Genomic DNA, 27,431 nt, shown 5'->3' on the forward strand with positions numbered 1-27,431 from the left:
AAAACACATTGTTAGGAATGATTTTGTGATAAAATAGATGACAGGGCTTTTAATTAGTGGATGTATTTAGAGAATAAGAATATCATTAAGTGTCACTTTAACATCCTCTTCTAAGTGATAGGTGACAAGCCTCTGATGGTTCTTCAGCACCACAAACCTGATTCCTTAACCCCTTATTGCTACCTCCAAGCAGCCTTTTAAGCGGGCTTTAAACAGGTTTTTCAGCCCCCCCCTGAAATAAAATTAAAAGTCAGAAGCTATAAACACTGCAGTTTACGTTTAATAAAAGAACAATTACAGTACCTGTCCAGCAATCCCTATGTTGTCCTCACTCAGGCTGGTTCTTTGCCAGTCTTCAGGTCCCCAGTGCTGCCATGCTAACCATGGGAAGCCAGCTGTGACTTCTTGTAGCTTCATAGTCAGCTCCACACTGTGCATGCACGAGCCTTCTAGGACCTGTGATGTGTCTAAACTTCCACTAAACTTCCACTCAGATTGCCTAGGAGACACAGGAGGAAGTGGGCGCTGGTACCTGGTTTTGACTCCAAAAAAGATTGTCCAAAAATTGAAGAGGAGGGGGGAAGGAAGCAGAAAAGTGGAATTTACCTTTAGGCGTGAAGTTCTGCTTTAATTCCCTGGAAGTAGCACAGCTTCTGTTTCATATAATTGCTTTGATCGGCTCTCACAGTGGTCACATGATAGGTAGCCCATCCTACTGGCTGGAAGTTTTGAACAAGAGCTGTCAGTGACTGCTCAATAATTTTGTTAAGAGCATGCAGTGAGTGTGTTCTTAGCACATAATCTCAGCTCACCATTCTTGCCACCTCACATATGCATTATGGCAAGAAGTTTACCAGCTAAGCTCTGGAAGATTTTATCCCCTTCATGACCAGGCACCCAAGTGAAATTTACATAATTGTTAAAATATTTTTTTTTGTGGTATTTGATCACCACTGTGTTTTTTATTTTTTATTATATCAAATGAAAAAAAATGTTTTATTTTCCACTATTTGGTTTATTTATTTTTTTATACTAGTAATGTCAGTAATCAGTAACTTATAGTGAGAGTTAAAAAACCGGAGTTTAAAACAGGAGTCTACTAGCCTGTAAGTGACAACTGATCTTTTCTGTTAATATTGTAACTGGGATATGAGTGCTAGCAGGGGTGAAGGTTTTGTGCACAGTGTGCTGCATGTATGCAACAATAGAGCAACAGCTCCAGGATGGATACCGCTGCGACAGATGTGAGCGGCTTGCCCTTCTGGAATCTCGCATTAGAGGTCTGGAGGAGAAGTTGCAACACTGGGCAGAGCTATCAACCTTGAAATGGGTCTTCTGCTCTCTGAGCAGGTAGTTAATGGGATTGATGTGGAGGGCAGATGGGCTAATCAGGATTATCAGGTAGGAAGATGGGTTACTGTAACGAGAGGGAGTCGTAGAGGCTCACTGAAAAGGAAGGCTGTCCCTGGATTTGAGCACCCAAACAGATTTGTCAAGTTGGGTGAAAATGTGGGGGTGGCAAGCTCAGGGGTGGCAGCCCTGGATGTCACTGCTATCCCTAACAGGGATAGCAGGGCAGACCATCTGGGAGGGGTGGTAAGGGTAGTGCAGGAAGGCCTAGACAGCTGGTGGTAGTAGGGGATTCTGTGATCAGAAGGACTGATAGAATAGTTTGTCACCAGGATCGTCTCAACCGAATGGTTTGCTGTCTCCCTGGTGCCAGGGTTCGGCATGTGGTGGGCTGGGATAAATTACTGGGAGGGGCTGGACATGACCCAGCTGTCTTGGTTCATGTTGGAACCAATGACAGAATACATGGAAGGTGGATGTTCCTTAAGAATCAATTTAAAGAACTAGGCTGCAAGTTGAAGGGAAGGACCTCCAAGGTGATATTCTCTGAAATATTACCTGTGCCATGCACAACTCAGGAAAGACAGGGTGAGATTAGAGAACTCAATGCATGGCTGAAGACCTGGTGTAAGAGGGAAGGATTTGGGTTTTTAGAGCACTGGGCTGACTTTTCATTGGGGTGCAACCTACAGTTGCAAGAAAAAGTATGTGAACCCCTTGGGATTACATGGAGTTTTGCAAGCATTGGGCATAAAATGTGCTCTGAACGTCATCTAAGTCACAACAATAGAAGAACACAGTCTGCTGAACATAATACTACACAAACATTAGATGTTGCCATGGTTTAATTGCACATAACTTGTAAACATTCACAGTGCAGGGAGGAAAAAGTATGTGAGGCCCTAGCTTAATGACTTCTCCCAGAGCTAATTGGAGCCAGGAGTGAGCCAACCTTGACTCCAATCAGTGTGATGATATTGGATGTGTTGCTGACAGCTGTCCTGCCCTTAAAAAACACACACCTGTTTGGGTTTACTGGTTTCAAGAAGCACTGTCTGATGTGAACCATGCCTCGCAGAAAAGAGCTCTCAGAAGACCTACAATCAAGAATTGTTGACTTGCATGAAGCTGGAAAGGGTTACAAAAGTATCTCCAAAAGCCTTGATGTTCATGTGTCCACGGTAAGACAGACTGTCTACAAATGGAGAACGTTTAGCACTGTTGCTACTCTCCCTAGGCGTTGTCATCCTGTAAAAATGACTGCAAGAGCACAGCGCAGAATGCTGCATGAGGTAAAGAAGAATCCCAGAGTGTCAGCTAAAGACCTACAGAAATCTCTGGCACATGCTAACATTTTTGTTGACACATCTACAATAAGGAAAACATTAAACAAGAATGGAGTACATGGGAGGACACCACGGAGGAAGCCATTGCTGTCCAAAAAGAATATTGCAGCACGTTTGAAGTTTGCAAAAGAGCACCTGGATGTTCCACAGCACTACTGGCAATATATACTGTGGACAGATGAAACCAAGATTGAGTTGTTTGGGAAGAACACACAACACTATGTGTGGAGAAAAAAAGGCACAGCACACCAACATCAAAACCTCATCCCCATTGTGAAACATGGCGGAGGGAGCATCATGGTTTGGGGCTGCTTTGCTGCCTCAGGGCCTGGATGGATTGTTGTCATTGATGGGAAAATGAATGCCAGAGTTTCTCAAGACATTTTGCAGGAAAACGTACGACCATCTGTCCACCAACTGAAGCTCTGCAGAGGATGGGTGATGCAACAGGACAATGACCCAAAGCATACAAGTAATTCAACAAAACAATGGCTGCAACAGCACAGAATACACCTTCTGGAGTGTCCCAGTCAGAGTCCTGACCTCAACCCGATTGAAATGCTGTGGCATGACCTTAAGAGATGGAGGGAATATTGCTACACTGAAACAGTTTTGTGAAGAGGAGTGGTCCAAAATGACTCCAGATCGTTGTGCAGGTCTGATCTGCAACTACAGGAAACATTTGGTTGAGGTTATTGCTGCCAAAGGAGGGTCAACCAGTTATTAAGTCCAAAGGTTCACATACTTTATACTCCCTGCACTGTGAATGTTTACATGTTATGTGCAATTAAACCATGGCAACATCTAATGTTTGTGTAGTATTATGTTCAGCAGACTGTGTTCTTCTATTGTTGTGACTTAGATGACGTTCAGAGCACATTTTATGCCCAATTCATGCAAAACTCCACGTAATCCCAAGGGGTTCACATACTTTTTCTTGCAACTGTATATGCTAGATGGAAGGGGGTCTGCTGTGCTGGGAGAGAGGTTTATGGGAAGGCTGGAGGAGTATTTAAACTGGGATCGAGGGGGGAGGGAGAATTAGATTATAAGGGGGTAGACAGATCAGATAGGGGTCAGTACTGATTGGTGGGTGGAATGGGGAAAGATGGAGGGAAGGCTATGGCAGATGATAAGAAGGTTCCCATGTTACAAATAACCATTGGAATTGGTACCATTTGTATGAAGCTAAAAAATATGCAAAATACGTGTGAACAAGGTGTCAAGCGATTAAAGTGTTTGTTCACCAATGCCAGAAGTCTGTCAAGCAAAATAGGTGAGTTGGAAGCTTTGTTGCATGAAGAGAGCTATGATTTAATTGGTATTGCTGAATCTTGGCTTCATTCTTTGCATGACTAATATTCCTGGCTATGTTCTCTTTCAGAGAGACAGAATAAATAGGAAAGGTGGTGGTGTTTGTCTCTATGTGAGAAGTGATCTCAGAGCGAGTGTGAAGAGGACCTAGTTGATGAAGAGTGTGATGTGGCTGAAGTATTATGGGTGGAACTGCACATGGGGCTGCATACTACAAAGGTAATCATTGGAGTTTTTAATAAGCCTCCCAGTGTTAATGAGGAGGTGGAGACTCAGCTCCTTGCACAGATCCAAAGGGCTGCAAGGACTGGGACAGTGATAATAACTAACCGGAAATTGACTGGAGTAATGATACTGCAAGAACAGTTAAAGGGCAAAATTTTTAAACCTACTACAGGACAATTTTATGGTACAGTTCATAGAGGCCCCTACTAGGAATGATGCTCTGCTGGACCTGGTAATCTCAAACCATGCAGAGCTTATTACGAATGTCCATATAAAAGAGCATCTGGGTAGCAGTGACCATAACATGATTTAATTTATTGTTAGCTGTAAACAGCAAGCACATACGGGAAAAATAAAAATGCTCAATTTCAAGAAAGGTAATTTTCCAAGGCTGAGAGCTGCTCTCCAAGACTTAGACTGGGAGGGAATATTGGCATTGATGAACACAACACAGAAATGGGAGTTCTTCAAAAAGACTATGTGAACACACTGCAAAATATATTCCCATGGGCAACAAGTTTAAAAGGCTAAAAATCAAACCTATGTGGCTTACGGCCAAAGTTAAAAAGGCTATAGATAATAAGAAAAGAGCTTTTATTCAATGTAAAAATGAAGGAACACTATCATTGTTTAAACATTACAAAGAATATAACAGAATATGCAAAAAAGAAATAAAGGCCACAAAAATTGAAAATGAACGACAGAATGCAAAAGATAGCACGACCAACCCCCCAAAAATTCTTCAGATATGTTAATAGTAAAAAGGTTCGGTCCGAGCATGTGGGCCCTTTACAAAATAATCTAGAGTGGGTGACTGGGGACAAAGAGAAGGCAAATTTATTTAATACCTTCTTCAGCTCTATGTATACAAAGGAGTATGGGGGAGCTCTTGTTCATAATGGGCATGGTATTGACACAGCTCCAGATAATCCACATTGGCTCAAAATTGATATGATCCAAAAATATTTAGACAGTATAAAGGTGAATAAAGCACCTGGACCGAATGGCATACACCCACGGGTACTTAAAGAATTGAGCTCTGTCATTTCAAAGCCATCGTTTCTAATTTTAGGGACTCTTTAATGACTGGCATAGTGCCACTGGATTGACGTAAGGCCAATGTCATGTCAATATTTAAAAAGGGGTCAAAATCTTTAGTAAGTAATTATATACCTCTTAGTTTAACTGCTATAGTTGGGAAGATACTGGAGAGTTTAATAAAAGAACACATAGATGAGTTCTTGCTAGAAAAAAATATTTTAAGCAACAGACAGCACGGATTCATGAAAGACAGAAGATGTCAAACAAATCTGATTTCTTTTTATGAGGAGGTGAGCAAAACCTTGGACAGAGGGGTGGAGGTGGACGTGGTATACTTAGATTTTGCAAAAGCGTTTGACACAGTTCCCCACACATGGCTATTGTGTAAGGTAAAGTCTACGGGCTTGGAAAAATCCTTATGTAAATGGATAGAAAACTGGCTAAAAGATCGTATTCAGAGAGTAGTGGTTAATGATTCATACTCTGAATGGTCTGGGGTCATCAGTGGTGTACCCCAGGGTTCAGTGTTGGAACTCTTACATTTTAATATATTTATAAACGATATAGAGTCTGAGATAAAAAATCCCATTTCAGTCTTTGCAGATGACACCAAGCTGTGCAGTGGAATAACGTCCTTACAGGATGTCTTCAATTTACAAGCCGATCTCAATGCACTGTTTATTTGGGCAACTATGTGGCAAATGAGATTTAATGTTGATAAATGTAAGGTTATGCACTTGGGGGTTAAGAATATGCATGTATCATACATTCTAGGGGGGGTACAACTGGAGGAATCAATGGTGGAGAAGGATCTGGGGGTTCTGGAAGATCACAAGCTTAATAATGGTATGCAATGCCAAGCTGCAGTTTCTAAAGCAAAATCTTCTCTTGTATTAAAAGAGGTATAGACTCCAGAGAGAGAGAGATCATATTACCCCTATACAAATCATCAGTAACACCCCATCTGGAATATGCAGTTCAGTTTTGGGTACCGATGAACAAAAAGAACATTGGGAAACTTGAGAAAGTACAGAGAAGGGCAACTAAACTGATAAGAGGCATGGAGGAGCTCAGCTATGAGGAAAGATTAGAGGAACTGAATTTATTCTCGCTTGAGAAGAGGAGATTAAGGGGGGATATGATCAACATGTATAAATACATCAGTGGTTCATATAGTGAACTCGGTGTAGAGCTATTCACCCTGAGGTCAACACAGAGGACAAGGCAGCACTCTTTACGTCTGGAGGAAAATAAATTTAATCTCCAAACACAGAAAGGTTTCTTCACAGTGAGAGCTGTGAAAATGTGGAATAGACTCTCTCAAGAGTTGGTTCTGGCCAGCTCAGTGGATTGCTTCAAAAAAGGCCTGGACTGTTTCTTAGATACACAGAATATAACTGGATACTAACATTTATAGGTAAAGTTGATCCAGGGAATATCCAATTGCCTCTCGGGGGATCAGGAAGGAATTTTTTTTTTTTCTATGGTTGAACTGGATGGACTTTTGTCTTTTTTTTTCAGCCGGACTAACTATGTATCTATGTAATTATGAGACTGTGATAGTGCAGGGGACAATCTGACACTAACTGACACTTTGTGGGAGGTGGCTGACGATGACATCACCAGTGTCACTAATACAGTGGTCAGTGCTAATGCTGTAAACCGTTGCTGTACTAATGACACTGGCTGGGAAAAAAGGTTAATGTCTCGGGGTAATCACGAGGTTAAGTGTGTGCTTAACAAGTGTTAATGTGTGTAATATACGCTGCTTTTTACTAAAGATTGCTTTGTTTCTTCTGCCTGCTTTACAGGCAAAAGAAACACAGAGATTGTTCCCTCTGTACAAAGCCCTTGTTGTTTGTCAACACAGGGCTCTGGGCGGTGATTGGACACAACTAATCAGCAGGTTACGGTCATGAATCATTGGACGGGACCTGCTGACTAAAACCCACTATATTCAACCACAGCAGAGTCCATGAACAGGGCGCGTATGCATGACCTGAACCCCGGAAGAAAGCCGAGACGTACAGGTACATTACTGTGCCTGTACAAGCGGACTGTCCACAGTAAATGTACTGCAACAGGTCGGCAAGTGGTTAAACAAGCAATAAAAACATCATCAATTTCTGACAGCCAAGCAAGTCGCAGCAAACATATTTCATGAAGTTAAGATCTATTTAAATGTGTTTATGGTAAACAAAAACCTTGCTGAAACCTGACAGCTGATATCCCACTCCCCTGGGCTTACTCCCTGATATACCATTGTTTATTTTTTATTCTTACTTCTTATTTACACATTTTATTCCCCATCACTGTTAAAATACAATAGGTGTCGGGGGAGTGCCTGTTTGGACAGTAAAATTGTCCCTGATCTATCATAACAGGCATAGAGTCTGACTGATCAGGGCTTCTGAGTGGGACCAGTGCTGCAAAGCGCAGTGTGTAGGAGGACACTTTGGAAACGGATGTCCAGTCCTGTCTGTCCTAAAGGCACCTAAACCAACATGATGTCTGATGAATAAGAGTTGGAGACTGTCAAGAGACAAAGGCAGTCTCTGTGTGAACAGACAAGTAAAGCTGCCTAGCATACACTAACTTTATTTTAAGAACGTTCATTTGATTTTATAACCATTAGTGGGGTCAAACTGGCATTTGTTTTCTACTGCAGTGATCATTCCAAAGAGGAGGATGGAAAATATTTTGCAATGGAATAAATTAACAATGAATGCTGTTTGATGTTTCCTATTCACTAAAGGGACAGGCTATTTGCCCTCTTATGGTGGCCAAACATGTTTCAATATATCCAATCTGCAATTCGATTAAAACAGCAGTATCTGCAAAAAATCCCTTCAGACTGATTTAAACTTGCTTCAATTAAACTCAGTGAATTGGCCAGGGTGGAAAATTATTGATTGCAGCACTGAGATACTTTGTTCATGAATACGATCCTATTTTGAATGATCGGACTATGAGATTACATGTTGGAAATAAAGATTATACCTATTACTTATATAAATAAATTACAATCGCATGTTAACTTTCAGTCGAAATACACTGTCCCATACATAGTATAGCGGTCGAATGGGTTGTCAACTACGGATTGATTATTCTGAACAGAAGAGGTCAATCGGAAAAGCAATCAATAATTTATCAAAGTGTATATGTCCACCATTAACGATACAACAAGAAATTAGAGAAAATCTCTAAAATGTGAGGGAAATTCTGTTCTAAGACAGCTATCACAAGAACATATCTCTCCATTGAGAGATTTCTCCTCGAATTCTGTTCTGGTGACAGCTCTAAAATTAGGGAGGTGCTCACTACTTTGCCGACACAGACATCAATTTCAGGTAGTTCTTACTACCGCTATTTTAAGAATCTATTTTCTCCCAAGAAAAAAAAAAACCTCTTCAGCAAAACTCACCAAACTGAGCATGTGCAGAGTGTCTCCACACAATATGTCTTATCAGGAGATAAGAGGGGGCACTGAAAGAAGGGGAGGATCAGAGAAGTCAGGATCAAAAAGCGTTTTTTCACAATGCAGAGGATAAACTCCTTAGGTTCCACAGTGAGTATAACAAACACACTTTACTGCATATACAGACTGATTTTACTGTTGTGGGTTTAGTAACACTTTAAGAAACACATTTTTTCATATACAATATACACTATATTGCCAAAAGTGTTGGGACACCTGCTTTTACATGCATGCCTTCCTTTACATGAACTTTAATGACATCCCAGTCTTAGTCTGTAGGGTTCAATATTAAGGTGGCCCACCCTTTGCAGCTATAACAGGTTACAATGTGAGTGTGTCTATGGAAATGTTTGACCATTCTTCCAGATGCATATTTGTGAGGTCAGGCACTGATGTCGGATGAGAAGGCCTGGCTCACAGTCTCCGCTCTCATTCATCCCTAAGGTGTTCTATCAGGTTGAGTACAGGTCAGTCAAGTTCCTCCCCCAAAAACTTGCTCATCCATGTCTTTATGATCCTTGCTTTGTGTACTGGTGCGAAGTCATGTTTGGCCATCCCCAAACTGTTCCCACAAAGTTGGGAGCATGAAATTGTCCAAAATGTCTTGGTATGTTGACGCCTTAAGAGTTCCCTTCACTGGAAATAAGGGGTTCCCTGAAAAACAACCCAATACCATAATCCCCACCAAACTTTACACTTGACACAATGCAGTCAGGCAAGTATCATTTACCTGGCAACCACCAAACCCATACATGTCCATCAGATTGCCAGACAGAGAAGTGTGATTCATCACTTCCGAGAACACGTCCCCACTGCTCTAGGGTCCAGTGTCAGAGTGCTTTACACCACTGCATCCGAAGCTTTGCATTGAACTTGGTGATTTAAGACTTGGATGCAGCTGTTCGGCCATGGGAACCTATTCCATGAAGCTCTCTATGCACTGTTGTTGTGCTAATCTGAAGGCCACATGAACTTTGGAGGTCTTTAGCTATCGACTCTGTAGACAGTTGGCTACTTCTGCACACCATGCGCTTTGGCATGCGCTGACCCCGCTCTGTCATTTTATGTGGTCTACCACTGCATGGCTGAGTTGCTGTTGTTCCTAGTTGCTTCCACTTTGTTATAATACCACTAACAGTTGACCATGGGATATTTAGTAGCAAGGAAATGTCACGTATGGACTTATTGCACAGATGGCAACCTATCACAGTACCATGCTTGAATTCACTGAGATCCTGAGAGCTATCCTTTCCTTCACAAATGTTTGTAGAAGCAGTCTGCATGCCCAGGTGCATGATTTTATACACCTATGACCATAGGGGTGAACGGAACACCTAAATCCAATGATTTGGAGGGGTGTCCAAATACTTTTGGTAATATTGTATATGTGACTTATATGCAGTGCACAAATTATGAGAGTGTCCCAATATGAAAAAAACCCCATAAATAATCAAAAAAAAAGTGAAAAAGCATTAGCAAATTCACAAATGTAAAGACTGAAGATGAAAGTATCCTGAAGACAACCGAGAAGGCATCCACCAGATAACACCATGCAGGCTTACCAGATAGCCATGACCCTCTGATTAAAGAAAGGTCAGAGAACGCATCAGCATAATAGGGAGTATCCTCAGAAGATGTGCTCCAATCAGCATATACCTCAGCACTGGAAATTCCTTGATTACTCATCCATCCCTCAGATTCATACGAAGTATAGAAGCAGAAAGGCCAACATAGTGTAGAACCATCAGAGAAATATTTTATTGAAAACAGTAAAACACTCACATTTAAAAAATTTGCAATTGCATTTGTACATAAACGATCCAGCTGGTAAAGAAGATGACCTCCCACAGACTTCCGTTTACGCAATGATGTCACTTCAGGCTCCGCCCTACGCTTTTTTCTTCATACCTGGCACCTTCCAAATTTGGTCACCTTAATTACATTTGGTCACTGTATTTATGATTTATAGTGCATCCAGAAAGTATTCACAGTGCTTAACTTTTGCCACATTATTACAGCCTTATTCCAAAATGGATTAAATTCATTTTTTTCCCTCAACATTCTACAAACAATGAAGTGATAATTACAAAACAAGACACAACCCAAAACCCTTGTGCTGAATGCATGCTTACTACAATAGTTAGACAATTAGCAAATAATAATCACTGCTGCCCCTTAAAATAAGAGCCTGCGGGCTGCTTTGTTATAGACTTTGTTATAGGAGGGGCGGGAGCAGTGTGATCCGGCCGGCAGGTGTGGTGTGAGCAGCCTGTGTACAGGGGTTCAACATATTCTTCCTCCTTCATTGGCTAGCTCGGGATGATGTAACTCTCATATAGGCACAGCACCGAGGCATGTGAAATGTGTACAATGAGTTGTGCATATGCAGTTCAGTGTAGATTCTAAAGAAGTTTGCAAGCTGGTGGAGAGGAGTAAGGAGATTTATGGAGATTCTGAAGTTTACATACTGACACCATACTTGGAGATTTCACAAGTGACCATGAGAATGGAAGGCATGTGGGTCTGGTGAGTGCATACCCAAAAAGGATGGAGTTTTTATGAGCACGTGGTGATTTTGGTTTGGGAATATCAGAAGATTGTAACACTGAAAGTGACATCTACTTGTTATGATGGACTTTATTTTCACATCAATTGTTTGATTTTCATCACATGTTTGAGTTTCACTATATATTTTTTCATCATTGAAAAATGTGTTTCACTTAACACTTAACAGCTGATCAGAGTGCCACTGTAATATTTATATATATATCTTTGTTTATTCTACAAACAATACCCCAAAAAGAAGTTAGTTTTGAAATCTTTGCAATTCATTAAAAATAAAAAATGAAAAAAAAATCACATGTACATAGGTATTCACAGCCTTTGCTCAATACTTTGTTGAAGCACCTTTAGCACCAATTACAGCCTCAATTTGTTTTGAGTATGATGCTATAAGCTTGGCACACCTATTTTTGGGCAATTTCTCCAATTTTTCTTTGCAGTACCTCTCAAGCTCCATCAGGTTGGATGGGGAGCGTTGGTGTACAGACATTTTCAGATCTCTCCAGAGATGTTCAATTGGGTTCAAGCCTGGGCTCTGGCTGGGCCACTCCAGGACATTCACAGAGTTTGCCCATAGCCACTCCTTTGTTATATGTGCTTAGGGTTGTTGTCCTGTTGAAAGATGAACCGTCACCCCAATCTAAGGTCCAGAGCACTCTGGAACAGGTTTTCAACAAGGATGTCTCTGTACATTGCTGTATTAATCTTTCCTTTGATCCTGACTAGTCTCCCAGTTCGTGACATTGAAAAACATCCCCACAGCATGATGCTGCCACCACCATGCTTCACTGTAGGGATGGTATTAGCCAGGTGGTGAGCAGTACCTGGTTTACTCCAGACATGATGCTTGGCATTCAGGCCAAAGAGTTCAATCTTTGTTTCATCAGACCAGAGAGTATTGTTTCTCATGGTGCCTCAGGTGCCTTTTGGCAAAGTCCATGTGGGCTGCCATTTGCCTTGAAAGACTGGAGCTCTTTCAGAGTGTTCATAGGGTGCATGGTTACCTCCCGGGCTAAGGCCTTTCTCCCTCGATTGCTCATTTTGGCAGGGCAGCCTGCTTTAGGAAGCTTCCTAGTGGTTCCAAACTTCTTCTATTTATGGATGATGGAGGCCACTGTGCTCATTGGGACCTTCAGTGGTGCAGAACTTTTTCTGTACCCTTCCCCAGATCTGTGCCTTGATACAATCCTGTCTCGGAGGTCTACGGACAATTCCTTGAACTTCATGGCTTGGTTTGTGTTCTGACATGCACTGTTAACTGTGAGACCTTATATAGACAGGTTTAAACCTTTCCTAATCATGTCCAGTCAACTGAATTTCCCACAGGTGGACTCCAATCAAGTTGTGGAAACATCTCAAGGATGATCAGTGGGAACAGGATGCACCAGAGATCAATTTTGAGTGTCATGGCAAAGGTTGTGAATACTTATGTACATGTGTTTTATTTCGATTTTTATTTTTAATAAATTGCAAAGATTTCAATATGAACTTCTTTCATGCTGTCATTATGGGGTATTGTTTATAGAATGTTGAGGAAAAAAATGAATTTAATCCATTTTGGAATAAGGCTGTAACATAACAAAATGTTGCAAAAGTTAAGCGCTGTGAATACTTTCTGAATGCACTGTATATAGATATTGGAATTAGCACAGCATGTTTTTACAATTTGAGAATCTGTTGCTATGGCAGTAACAAATTCTTAAATAATTACCAACAGTTGTCCATTTAGGAAACTGGTGGTAATTAAGACCAACTCTGAGCTGGTGTACAGACAGAAGGCAGTGCTTGTTGTGGGATGTTGCCCTGTATGTGTCAGCTTACCACACTGTGCAAAGTCCCAGGCACAATTCAGCTGTTGGGCAGGAAATCCCATGACTGAATGGTGTTGGAAGGTGTACTGAGGAGAAGATAAGGCTAGACCTTTGCAAGGAGCAGCAAGCTCCGAGCGCGTAGCCTTGTCTTCTCCTCGGTACACTGTCTTTTCCCCTCCTTGACGGCACGGCGGCTTTCCGGTTTTGGCTGCAGCATTCTGGGACTCCTCTACCATCCACAGCAGTTTCACCCACGGTCAGGTAGACCCCTGCAGGTTGCAGATTACAGCAGCTAATCTTGGCTGTTCTTCACAACACATCAGATGGGCGTTCTAACCCTTTATATTCTGTGAGTGTTTTTAACTGTGGCTAAATACTGTAAATTCTAATTGGTATACTGCACTTAGAAGGCACCTCTCTCCCTCTCTTTTCTCCCTTTTACTTCTATAGAGTTGGCATACTCTGGGACGCCTTCCATCTGTGTGTTATAACTTGTCATGGACATGTATGGACATATTATGGACTTTACTATGTACCATGGCCTGCTTCAAGGGTCATAAGCCTTTAGTGCGCTAAATGTGCGTGTGTATATACAGTATATATATATATATATATATATATATATATATATTGTGCCAGTATGAACGGCAAAGTGTTGGATGGACGATATGTGTCACCTCGCATGAGGTCATACTGTGAGGTGTAAGGTGGAGTCCACTCCGGGTTTTTGGGGTCACAATGGCAGAGGTGGTTCCAGACCAGAGTTTGGGCTCCACTGATGTCCACCAACAGGTGATACAAAAAGGGCAGGGCTGGAGCAAGGAGTTGCTCGTGGCCTGGGACTCAGAGAGGTATTCTGAGAGAGCTGTGTGTATGGACTATACCTACAAGAAAAGGTTTGCTGTTATTTTGTTTTGGTGACAGGGAAAAGCCCTTCACCTCTGAGAGAGGAATCATCTTCTGTTTAGTTAGTGCCTGGATGGCAAGGGTTTATTTTGATGTTTTGTTTATTTTGATATTTCTTACAAACCTTTTTAATAAAACTGACAACCAGTCAGATTTTGACGAAAGCCTGGGAAGGAGATCCCCCACCTGAGCTAACCCCACATATGGTGGAGGATGCGGGCAACTTCCTGAGCAAGTGGGAAGATGGAGGAAGTTATAAGAGCCTTGCTGCCGGCCAACGCAGCACAACGGGAGACGAATCGCCAGTTGGCGGAAGCCCAACAGGCACAACATGAAGCCCAACAGGCACAACATGAAGCCCAACCGGCACAACATGAAGCCCAACAAGCAGACCGAGAGCTCCTTAAGCAGGTGGCCCAACACCTATTAGAATTAAAGAAGGAATCTGCAGATCCGCTGCCAGTGGAGCAGAAAATGGCGCGGGCCAGCTATGTTTTGCAGAAAATGACACCTGCGGATGATGTGGAGGCCTACCTCACAACTTTTGAAAGGGTTGCTGTTCGGGAAGGATGGAAAAAGGAGCAATGGGCAGGACTGTTTGCACCGTTTTTGACAGGTGAATCCCAAAAAGCCTATTATGACCTGGAACCAGGGGATGCCCAGGACTATGAGAAACTGAAGGCTGAGGTCCTTGCACGCCTGGGCGTCACCATTGCAGTCCGCGCTCAGCGGGTGCCTCAGTGGCATTACAGGGCTGACAAACCACCCAGATCTCAGATGTTCGATTTGATACATCTCTCCAAAAAGTGGCTCCAGCCAGAGGTATTGTCAGGCCCTCAGATTGTGGAGCGTGTGGTTATGGACCAATATTTGCGTGCACTCCCTGCCACTTTGAGGAAGTGGGTCGGCCGAGGAGACCCTAAATCTGCAAACGAGCTGGTGGACCTGGTGGAGAGATATGCAGCCGCTGAGGACTTTTTTCATTCACCTGGGCCGTACCCCAATGTCACTAGGGGTGGAAAACTATCCGGAAGATCCGGTAAGACTGTTCCATGGGCCAAAGGCTCAGAAAAAAATGATAAGACTATTGTGTCAGATAATGAGACTGTAGGCTTAGGACCTAGAGACTGGCCAAATAGGTCAGGAAGGTCCCCAAAGCCATTTCGAGGTTTAGGTACTGAACATATCAAATGTTATCGGTGTCATGCGTTAGGTCATATTGCTGCAAACTGTCCTTTAAATGATGAACCTATGCAATGTGAAAATGCTTATTTAGGAAAACGCATGTCTCTTTTTGCACAGGTGGTATGTACTGCAGCATGTCAGAAACGCATGGAAAAGCAAATGTGTGTGATTGCCATTGATGAAAAGCCAGTAACTGCTCTGCTAGACTCGGGTAGTGTTGTGACCTTGGTTAAAAGTGATTTGGTAAACCCTGCAAGCTTACACCCTAGCACGATTGGGGTTATTTGTATTCATGGTGATACACGTAATTACCAGACTGCTCTGGTAGAGATTGATACTCCCTGGGGCCCTGTGACCCATTCTGTGGGGGTGGTGCCCTCTCTGCTTCATGAAGCCATAGTGGGGAGAGATTTTCCCCATTTCTGGAAGTTATGGGATAAGGAGGGGAGTCAGGAAGACCGAGCTCCCCCTGCTGGGGAAACGCCGGAAACTCCTGAACTCACTCCTGACCCCTTTGACTGCCGAGTGGAAGTGGAAACGGTGGGTGTGTCCGAGGAAGGCGTAGATCTTTTCCCTTTCTCTGTAATGGCTGGGGAGCAGGAGGAGTTGGATCCAACCCCAGACATTGAGGATATAGAACAAGAGATGATCGCTGGCTCTAGTGAGAGTGGACAGAATGTGGTGCCTGACCTAGAAGTCAGAAAAGAGGATTTTTGTACGGAACAACTGAAAGATTCCACACTTAATAGAGCCCGTGAAAACATTAAAATGATTGATGGGGAACCAGTGGAAAATGATGTAGCGGTGTCTTTTCCCTACATGGCTCTTAACAATAACTTGCTGTATCAAGTGGTAAAGCAAGGGGAGGAGGTGGTAGAACAGTTAGTGGTCCCCAAACCCTTTCGCCGGATGGTACTGGATTTAGCCCATGGGCATATAATGGGTGGACACCTGGGTGTAGAGAAAACAAAGGAGAGAATAACCCAGAGATTCTTCTGGCCAGGCTTACATGGAGACGTCAAAGCGCATTGTGAGTCATGCCCGGAATGTCAATATTCTGCGCCCTCACCCCATTTTCGCAGTCCGCTAGTACCTCTACCCATAATTGAAGTACCGTTTGAAAGAGTGGGCATGGACCTAGTGGGTCCAGTAGTAAAGTCTGCCCGGGGCCATCAGCACATACTGGTTATACTTGACTATGCCACCGGGTATCCTGAAGCCATCCCCTTGCGTAATACCTCCGCTAAAAATATTGCCAAAGAGCTTGTCCGGGTGTTTAGTCGTGTAGGTATTCCAAAGGAGATATTAACGGATCAGGGCACGCCATTTATGTCTAGAGTTATGAAAGAGTTATGCAAATTGTTTAAAATCTCCCATCTCCGTACCTCGGTCTACCACCCCCAAACCGATGGGCTTGTGGAAAGGTTTAACAAGACCCTTAAGAATATGTTAAAAAAGGTGGTGGACAAAGATGGGAGAAATTGGGATTTTTTGCTACCATATCTCATGTTCGCTATACGGGAAGTACCTCAGGCATCTACAGGATATTCACCTTTTGAATTACTGTATGGTAGACATCCCAGGGGATTGCTAGATGTTGCAAAAGAAACCTGGGAGACAGAGTCCACGCCCTATAGAAGTGTCATCGAGCATATCTCACAGATGCAGGATAGAATCGCAGCTGTCATGCCACTTGTTCGGGAACACATGGAGCAAGCCCAGGAGGTTCAGAGAAGGGTTTATAACCGGGGTGCCAGGATCCGTACCTTCAACCCTGGGGATAGAGTGCTGGTGCTAGTCCCCACCATGGAAAGTAAATTCCTCGCAAAGTGGCAAGGTCCCTTTGAAATTAGGGAGAAAGTGGGGAAAGTAAATTATAAAGTTTACCAGCCAGGAAAAAGGAAACCCGAACAAATCTATCATGTTAATCTCTTAAAACCTTGGAAAGACAGGGAAAGTTTGTTGGCAGTACCAAGCCCCCAAAAGGACGTGGTTCCCATGGCCCCTCAGGTACCTATAACTGAAACCTTGTCAGTAGCCCAACAAAATGATGTTAAGGAGTTTGTGAGGAAAAATGGAGATTTCTTCTCTCACCTACCTGGACTGACGACGGTCATACAGCATGACATAGTTACCCAGCCCGGGGTCCGCGTAAATGTCAAGCCCTATAGAATACCCGAGGCCAGACGGGAAGCGGTGGCAAAGGAAATAAAGGACATGTTAGAGTTGGGAGTGATTGAGGAATCTCACAGTGAGTGGTCGAGTCCCATAGTGTTGGTCCCAAAACCAGATGGAACAATTCGTTTCTGTAATGATTTCAGAAAACTGAACAGTGTGTCTAAATTTGATGCGTACCCGATGCCTCGGGTGGATGAGCTCATTGACAGGTTGGGAACGGCTCGGTACATAACCACCTTAGATTTAACCAAAGGCTATTGGCAGATTCCTTTAACGGAAGCTGCAAAAGAAAAGACGGCATTCTCTACCCCCGAGGGGTCCTTTCAGTATAAGCGGATGCCGTTTGGTTTGCATGGGGCTCCTGCATCATTCCAAAGGATGATGGATAAGACATTGAGACCACATCGCCAATATGCAGCTACCTATTTGGACGATGTCGTTATCCACAGTCCAGACTGGGAATCTCAGTTGTCCCGCTTGCAAGCGGTCGTAGATTCGCTGCGGGAAGCAGGTCTTACCGCCAACCCCAGAAAGTGTGCCATAGGCTTAGAGGAGGCAAAATATCTTGGCTACATCATTGGTCGAGGTCTCATTAGGCCTCAGATCAATAAAATTGAGGCAAGTCCGGGCATTTCTTGGAATCACGGGATACTACAGGCGGTTTATTCCCAATTTTGCCACCATTGCAGCCCCACTGACAGATCTGACAAAAGGTAGGGGGTCGGTCATGGTCAAGTGGAATCCCGAAGCGGAGACCGCATTTCAAAGGCTGAAACAAGCTCTCTGTGCTCAACCTGTGCTTGTGACCCCAGATTTCACAACAGAGTTTGTGGTACAGACTGATGCCTCTGATGTGGGACTAGGTGCTGTCCTGTCCCAAATCAGAGAAGGGGAGGAGCACCCGGTGGTCTACCTAAGTAGAAAGCTCAACAAACATGAGAGAAACTATGCCATTGTGGAGAAGGAATGTTTGGCCATCAAGTGGGCCTTGGAGGCCCTGAAATATTACCTGTTAGGAAGACCGTTCAAGTTGGTTACTGATCATGCCCCGCTCAAATGGATGTGTGATAATAACACTGTTCAACAGGTAAAAAGTTTTGGGCATAAAATTAGCTAATCTTACATAATTTTGGGGTGCTGAAAACGAAAATGACCCTAAAAAATGTTGATTGGCTCTAGTTTCCATGATATATTCACCCATCTAATGACGTAAGCCATTCAAAATTATGATGCAACTTCAGCTGCATATTGCGCAATTGATACTGGTGACCAATAGAAAATTGCATGTATACTGTGATGATGCAATATTAGCCTTTAATTGCATCACTTCACTGCATAAAAGCTGCAGTATCTGTAGCTGATTGTAGTTGGACAGCGTCTTTACATTTCGTTTTATGCTTATATAGGCTACTCAGTAATGCCTCGAACTTGTGTGAATAAAGCAGATAATTTCTGCTATATCTGCGGTGAAATAACTTTTATCTCACAAAAAAGGAGGATAACAGGAATGATTAAGAAAGCCTACAACTTGTATTTTGGCTGCAAGATAGGAGACCAGGACAAGAGCTGGGCACCACATATATGCTGCAATTCTTGTGGGACGGCACTGGAGCAATGGTTGAATGGAAAAAAGGCATCTATGCCTTTCACTGTGCCAATGATTTGGAGAGAGCCAACAGATCATGTTAGTAATTGTTACTTTTGTATGGTGCCTCCAATTGTAAAAGGGCTAAATAAGAAGAAAAAGTTATCTGTGCACTATCCAAATATTCCATCGGCAATACGTCCAGTTCCTCATGGAGAGGGGCTACCAATTCCTAAAGCACCAGAATCCTTCGTGGTTGAGTCAAGTGAGGAAGAACCTGAAGCGTGTAGTCACGTGCAGTTGTAAGAGATAGCCCTTTCCTCGAATACAAGAGAAAAGCCAAGAGAAGCAAAACCGACACAAACTGAAGACAAAACTAGTGAGAATCCTAAGTATTAAAATGATTCAACTTAGCTTATGGCTATAATTTTTCTTGGTAATCCTATGCAATATATTATGCCATTTAGGCTTTGTTATGTAGTCAATATCACTTGCTTTATATTTGTGGAAAGACATCTATCTATATAATTATTGTGCATTATGTAGTCATTACGCCTATAGTAGAAAACTTTCCGTTTACAGAAAAACTAGAGCCAATTGACAAATTTCATTGTTATATTTGAACTCAGAATGTGAAATTCATTAAGAAATGGATCCTTTTGTTTCCAAAACTGGCAAAAAATAAAAATTTGCTGAACAGTGTAAGGAGAAAAACAGTCGAGTGACAAGGTGGTTTCTCGCGCTACAAGTGTTCAAATTCACAGTGGAACACAGAGCGGGAAACTGCAAAGTAATGTAGATGCCCTTTCCCGGGTCCATTGCCTGGTTGGGACAGTTGCTCAGCCGCAGGGGCTTGAGCAGAGGGGGGGGATATGTGACAGTATGAATGGCAAAGTGTTGGATGGACGATATGTGTCACCTCGCATGAGGTCATACTGTGAGGTGTAAGGTGAGTCCACTCCGGGTTTTTGGGGCCACAATGGCAGAGGTGGTTCCGGACCAGAGTTTGGGCTCCACTGATGTCCACCAACAGGTGATACAAAAAGGGCAGGGCTGGAGCAAGGAGTTGCTCGTGGCCTGGGACTCAGAGAGGTATTCTGAGAGAGCTGTGTGTATGGACTATACCTACAAGAAAAGGTTTGCTGTTATTTTGTTTTGGTGACAGGGAGAAGCCCTTCACCTCTGAGAGAGGAATTATCTTCTGTTTAGTTAGTGCCTGGATGGCAAGGGTTTATTTTGATGTTTTGTTTATTTTGATATTTCTTACAAACCTTTTTAATAAAACTGACAACCAGTCAGATTTTGACGAAAGCCTGCTGTGCGGTCTACCTTTGTCCCAGGGAAGGAGATCCCCCACCTGAGCTAACCCCACAATATATATATATATATATATATTCTGATTATTGGCCTGTACTTTCAATCAAAAAACTAAAGCAGACCCAATGTACAAAACTTCTTGGCCATACGCCTGTTAGTATGAGGAGCAGAGTGGTCAGGGAGGGAGGGCAGGAGTGCACTGAGGGAGAAGGTCCAAATGTGGACAGTCTGACATCAGTGCAGATGCCACCAGATTCATGTACCCATCTGTGACGCAGTTACCAACATTTTCAGTGTTGTGCCCCAACAGAATTCTAAAGGGTGTCTATGACACCCTTTTTGAATACACCTGACTGTTCCCAGCTACCATGTGGACATTATGCTTAGCTCTGATAGGGAAAGCATAGGGAGTGCTGCTGATAATGTGCATAAGAATAAATTAGTGCGGACTTATACTGTAGGTAGCCTAACTTTGTGTAGTTTGTGTAATTTAGAAGTGGGCTGAGGAAAAGATTTTTCATTTACTGATGTACAGCTGCTCTGCATGCACTGTCTACAGTCATAACAGGGCAAATGCAGCTTTTTTTAAAAGACAAATTTCCTGTTTTTGATGCCTGCAAGTAATTTAACCTGACAGCTCCGTGTCTGGTTGGGTCCCGCCCACCCCATGCATTGACAGGATATTAACTATAAATTTGAGCCCCTCTCCAGCTTTGGTGTTTCTTTACTTTTCTCTCTCTCACTTGCGTTCAGGATAAAGATCAGGATAAGGATATGACTTCTGCCTTGCCTGGCTAATAGCTTGGGCTGTCCATCTGCTGATATGGTCTGGGTGAAGTCTCTGTGTTTCCCTGCTAAATATATCCACCGCCAGGGAGCCCCTCTGCTGGTCTCTGGGGTGGCATAAGGAGCGAATTATCATCCTGAGGGGTGTAGAGCATTTAAAAGGGCCCTTCTCATTTTTGACTGCACACACTAGAGCTCTCTATTTTATGTGCTAACTTGCTCCTACAATACTGTCTCTACAATAATTGCTTTGTTAGCAATTACTAAGTATTTTTAGATACATAGCCAAGTCAATTCAGAATTCACAGTGATATGGGTCCTATAGGGGCAGTACATTTATAGTATCAATATTTGTTTTTTTTATCTTATTCATTATATTTCCCTATTTTATCCTCATTCTTTAGAATGTATTTATCACTATTTTAGATATTTGTTGGAAGATAATTACACTGTTCAACAGGTAAAAAGTTTTGGGCATAAAATTAGCTAATCTTACATAATTTTGGGGTGCTGAAAACGAAAATGACCCTAAAAAATGTTGATTGGCTCTAGTTTCCATGATATATTCACCCATCTAATGACGTAAGCCATTCAAAATTATGATGCAACTTCAGCTGCATATTGCGCAATTGATACTGGTGACCAATAGAAAATTGCATGTATACTGAGATGATGCAATATTAGCCTTTAATTGCATCACTTCACTGCATAAAAGCTGCAGTATCTGTAGCTGATTGTAGTTCGACAGCGTTTTTACATTTCGTTTTATGCTTATATAGGCTACTCAGTAATGCCTCCAACTTGTGTGAATAAAGCAGATAATTTCTGCTATATCTGCGGTGAAATAACTTTTATCTCACAAAAAAGGAGGATAACAGGAATGATTAAGAAAGCCTACAACTTGTATTTTGGCTGCAAGATAGGAGACCAGGACAAGAGCTGGGCACCACATATATGCTGCAATTCTTGTGGGACAGCACTGGAGCAATGGTTGAATGGAAAAAAGGCATCTATGCCTTTCGCTGTGCCAATGATTTGGAGAGAGCCAACAGATCATGTTAGTAATTGTTACTTTTGTATGGTGTCTCCAATTGTAAGAGGGCTAAATAAGAAGAAAAAGTTATCTGTGCACTATCCAAATATTCCATCGGCAATACGTCCAGTTCCTCATGGAGAGGGGCTACCAATTCCTAAAGCACCAGAATCCTTCGTGGTTGAGTCAAGTGAGGAAGAACCTGAAGCGTGTAGTCATCAACAGTCAACCTCACATGACCCAGACTTTCTTCCATCCACACCAACTGAACCACACCTCATTACACAAGTGGAATTGAGCGATCTTATCAGAGACCTGGATCTTCCGAAGAACAAGGCAGAGCTTTTGGGGTCAAGACTACAACAGTGGAATCTCCTAGCAAGTGATGTTCGTACGTCTTTCTACCATCATCGTCAGAAAGATCTGATCCCATTCTTCGTCCAGGAAGGTGATATTGCTGTATGCAACAATCTTCATGGTTTAATCTCAGCCATCGACGTATGCTATGATCCCGATGAGTGGAGGCTGTTCATTGATGCTTCAAAGGCGAGTCTTAAAGCTGTTTTGCTCCATAATGGCAATCAGCTGCCGTCGGTTCCAGTTGCTTACGCAGTTTCAATGAAAGAAACGTTTGAAAACTTGAAAGAGCTTTTAAGGTGCATCAACTATGATGAACATCAATGGTCGATTTGTGGTGACCTGAAGGTGATTGCTATCCTACTTGGACTTCAAGGTGGATATACTAAGTACTGCTGCTTCCTCTGTGAGTGGGACAGTCGTGCAAGAGAAATGCACTATGCCAAAAGAGACTGGCCATTACGCCAGTCATTGCAGCCTGGAGAAAAAAATGTTAACTATCCAGCACTTGTAGACAGCAATAAGATCTTATTACCTCCATTACACATCAAGTTGCGATTAATGAAAAACTTTGTTAAGGCAATGGACAAGAATAAAGCAGGTTTCAAGTACCTGAATAGCAAATTTCCAGCACTTAGTGCTGCAAAAATAAATGAAGGAGTCTTTATTGGGCCACAGATTCGTAAACTTATTCATGATGATGAGTTTCTTTCTCTGTTGCGTGGAAAGGAAAAGGCTGCCTGGACAGCATTTGTATCAGTGACATCAAATTTTATTGGAAACAATAAAACACCAGACTACAAGAAAGTGGTAGAAAAACTCATCCAGACTTACAGAAATCTGGGTTGCAACATGTCTCTAAAAATTCATTTTCTACATTCGCATCTGGATTTTTTCCCACCAAACTGTGGAGCAGTGAGTGATGAACACGGAGAGCGCTTCCATCAAGACATTGCAGCTATGGAAAGAAGATATCAAGGTAAATGGAGCCCATCAATGCTTGCTGACTGTTGCTGGACAGTTGTAAGAGATAGCCCTTTCCTCGAATACAAGAGAAAAGCCAAGAGAAGCAAAACCGACACAAACTGAAGACAAAACTAGTGAGAATCCTAAGTATTAAAATGGTTCAACTTAGCTTATGGCTATAATTTTTCTTGGTAATCCTATGCAATATATTATGCCATTTAGGCTTTGTTATGTAGTCAATATCACTTGCTTTATATTTGTGGAAAGACATCTATCTATATAATTATTGTGCATTATGTAGTCATTACGCCTATAGTAGAAAACTTTCCATTTACAGAAAAACTAGAGCCAATTGGCAAATTTCATTGTTATATTTGAACTCAGAATGTGAAATTCATTAAGAAATGGATCCTTTTGTTTCCAAAACTGGCAAAAAATAAAAATTTGTTGAACAGTGTTATCTATGTATTTATTTATGCAAAATAAATTATTGTTTTTATATATATACGTATCATATTAGCATTTAGATTGGAATTTTTATTATACAAGTTATCACTTATACACTATAGTTTTAATGGTGTTGTGTGTACTGGACCTGATATCTGCATTGTGACTAGAAGATCTGCTACCTTTTTATCTATCACAATTTGAGGGGTGTGTTTGCCAATTAATGTTTTAGTTTGATATCATATGAAATGGATCATTTATGGCCTTTTTAAGATCTTTTCAGATTGGGTTGCGGGAGCAGGTTGAGTTCTAATTTTATGATTATAACTGTCGAATCCTCATATGGCAGTGTTGAGCAGTGGTCGATTACTACTGTATGATGGTAGATAAACAAGATCGCTGATGTTTGGCAATAGCGGTGTCAATATAAACCACTAGTGCATGTCACCTAGCTATCCCTGATGAAGCCACATAATTTGTGACAATACGCATGAGGAGGAGCCAGGTGATCTCAGAACTGGAATAGTGGAGGTGTAGCAGGGCACTTAGTGTTACAGTCCAGAGTCACTGTCTTATGTTTAATGCAAGCTTTACTATTTTATATGTGAGTACAATTTTAATAAACAAATTGGTGTTTTTTATTGTACCACACTTCTATGTGGCTTTGAGTTCACCCTACAGAATTACTGCAGTGGTACAGCAAATCTTAAAGACACAGATACCTTTGTGAGCGGTGGAAGAGAGAGGAAAATCTGGGACCATCGAGAGGCCTCTATATAACCCGAAGGGAAGGGGAGAAGTGTTTATTGACCTGTTAGAATCTAATAGGTCAAAATCTAAAGGTGAGTGTTCATCTTGTATCACGAGTGTGGTGATGCACATTGATGTATTAGAAGTAACTTCACTTACCAGTAGAGGACTATTATGGTTGAATCTCTTCAGTTTGGAATGGAAGTAAAAGTGATTTGGGGACTATTACTTGCACCTTTTACAAACTATATATACACATGTTGATTAATTTATGATTCTATTCATGTGGAGTAATCTGTGATGGTGTTACACTTAATAAACCAAAACATGTATTGATTTATTTTTCAGTTGCATGTATAGAGTTGTATATATTAGTGAGGAACACACAATAGCAGTGATTGCAGCAGTTGGACTAAGTATAATTATTTTTTATTTTTCACACCGTACGTTATTGTTGGCAGTGCACTAATCATTTTTGGGTTTATGTTAAAAAAAGGCCCACACTGCAGAGCTCTATTTGCTTCCTATTCAAGGGCTCGCATACTGTCCTGAGGCTAGCCAAGTTTTATCAAACACATACCTGAAGTCTGTATTTTGAATATTTTGGGGTTACAGGAATGAGAGAGGGTTGAGTTAATGTGGGGTTGTGGTTTTGATTGAAGTGATTTTAAGTTCTCTGTTGTGACATAACAAAAACACTTTTAAGACAATGCAGGCACAGGGAGAACATGCAAACTCCAGGCAGGAGGTGCCGTGGCTGGGATTCAAACTAACGACCCTAGTACTGCCAGGCGGAAGTGCTAACCATTTAGCCACTGTGCTGTTTTCATTATTAAAAAAAAAACAGGTTTTGCAACAAAAACTACCTAAAAAGGTGCATTGGACAGGGGTGCTGCTGTATTTAAGCCAAGAAATAATGTAAAAGTAAAAAATAAAATCAGTTACACGTGCAAAATATGTGATGCAAAACTATGATGTCACTGATGCTGTCTGTGAGGGTTGTACTGTTTTGAACATACATTCTAATGGCATCTCTCAAGCATATAATTCAAACAATTGGTGTTTTTTCCATTTTGTTTTCAGAGTTGCATTAAAAGTAGGACCCCCTCCCTGCTCTACGGTATTTGAAAACAGTTTTGTTTGCATTAGTACATGTACCTTTTGGTAGTGCCCAGCTCCCCTTGCACTTTTTTGACAATCCCTTGTCTATAAGCCTTGAAAATAGTCAGGATTGATTATCAAATCCCCCCTGGCAAAGCTCTCTGTTCCCATATTGATGAGGATAAGGGGCATAGAACCCCTACCCATTCAAAAGTAAAGAGTATAGAAACACACTAACCCTTTTTGACAAGTCCCTTATATGAGAAAAAAGCAGATACTGTATAGGCTACAATGTATATACAGTGGGGCAAAAAAGTATTTAGTCAGCCACCAATTGTGCAAGTTCTCCCACTTAAAAAGATGAGAGAGGCCTGTAATTGGCATCATTGGTAGACCTCAACTATGAGAGACAAAAAGAAAAAAAATCCAGACAATCACATTGGCTGATTTGAAAAGAATGTATTTGCAAATTATGGTGGAAAATAAGCATTTGGTCACCTACAAACAAGCAAGATTTCTGGCTCTCACAGACCTGTACCTTCTTCTTTAAGAGGCTCCTCTGTCCTGCACTCATTACCTGTATCAATGGCACCTGTTTGAACTTGTTATCAGTATAAAAGACACCTGTCCACAACCTCAAACAGTCACACTCCAAACTCCACTATGGTGAAGACTGAAGAGCTGTCGAAGGACACCAGAAATAAAATTGTAGACCTGCACGAGGCTGGGAAGACTGAATCTGCAATAGGCAAGCAGCTTGGTGTGAACAAATCAACTGTGGGAGCAATAATTAGAAAATGGAAGACATACAAGACCACTGATAATCTCCCTCGATCTGGGGCTCCACGCAAGATCTCACCCCGTGGGGTCAAGATGATCACAAGAACGGTGAGCAAAAATCCCAGGACCACGCGGGGGGACCTAGTGAATGACCTGCAGAGAGCTGGGACCAACGTAACAAAGGCTACCATCAGTAACACACTACGCCGCCAGGGACTCAGGTCCTGCAGTGCTAGACGTGTCCCCCTGCTTAAGCCAGTATATGTCCAGGCCCATCTGAAGTTTGCTAGAGAGCATTTGGATGATGGAGAAGAGGATTGGGAGAATGTCATATGGTCAGATGAAACCAAAATAGAAATGTCTGGTAGAAACACAACTCGTCGTGTTTGGAGGAGAGAGAATGCTGAGTTGCATCCAAAGAACACCATACCTACTGTGAAGCATGGGGGTGGCAACATCATGCTTTGGGGCTGTTTCTCCGCAAAGGGACCAGGGCGACTGATCCATGTACAGGACAGAATGAATGGGGCCATGTATCGTGAGATTTTGAGTGCAAACCTCCTTCCATCAGCAAGGGCATTGAAAATGAAACGTGGCTGGGTCTCCCAACATGACAATGATCCCAAACATACCGCCCGGGCAACGAAGGAGTGGCTTCGTAAGAAGCATTTCAAGGTCCTGGAGTGGCCTAGCCAGTCTCCAGATCTCAACCCCATAGAAAACTTTTGGAGGGAGTTGAAAGTCTGTGTTGCCCAGCGACAGCCCCAAAACATCACTGCTCTAGAGGACATCTGCATGGAGGAATTGGCCAACATACCAGTAACAGTGTGTGCCAACCTTGTGAAGACTTACAGGAAACGTTTGACCTCTGTCATTGCCAACAAAGGATATATAACAAAGCATTGAGATGAAC

Source organism: Staurois parvus, unplaced genomic scaffold (genome assembly GCF_062004578.1).
Source record: "Staurois parvus isolate SC_StPar_1 unplaced genomic scaffold, SC_StPar_1.0 ptg000648l, whole genome shotgun sequence".
NCBI lineage: Eukaryota > Metazoa > Chordata > Amphibia > Anura > Ranidae > Staurois > Staurois parvus.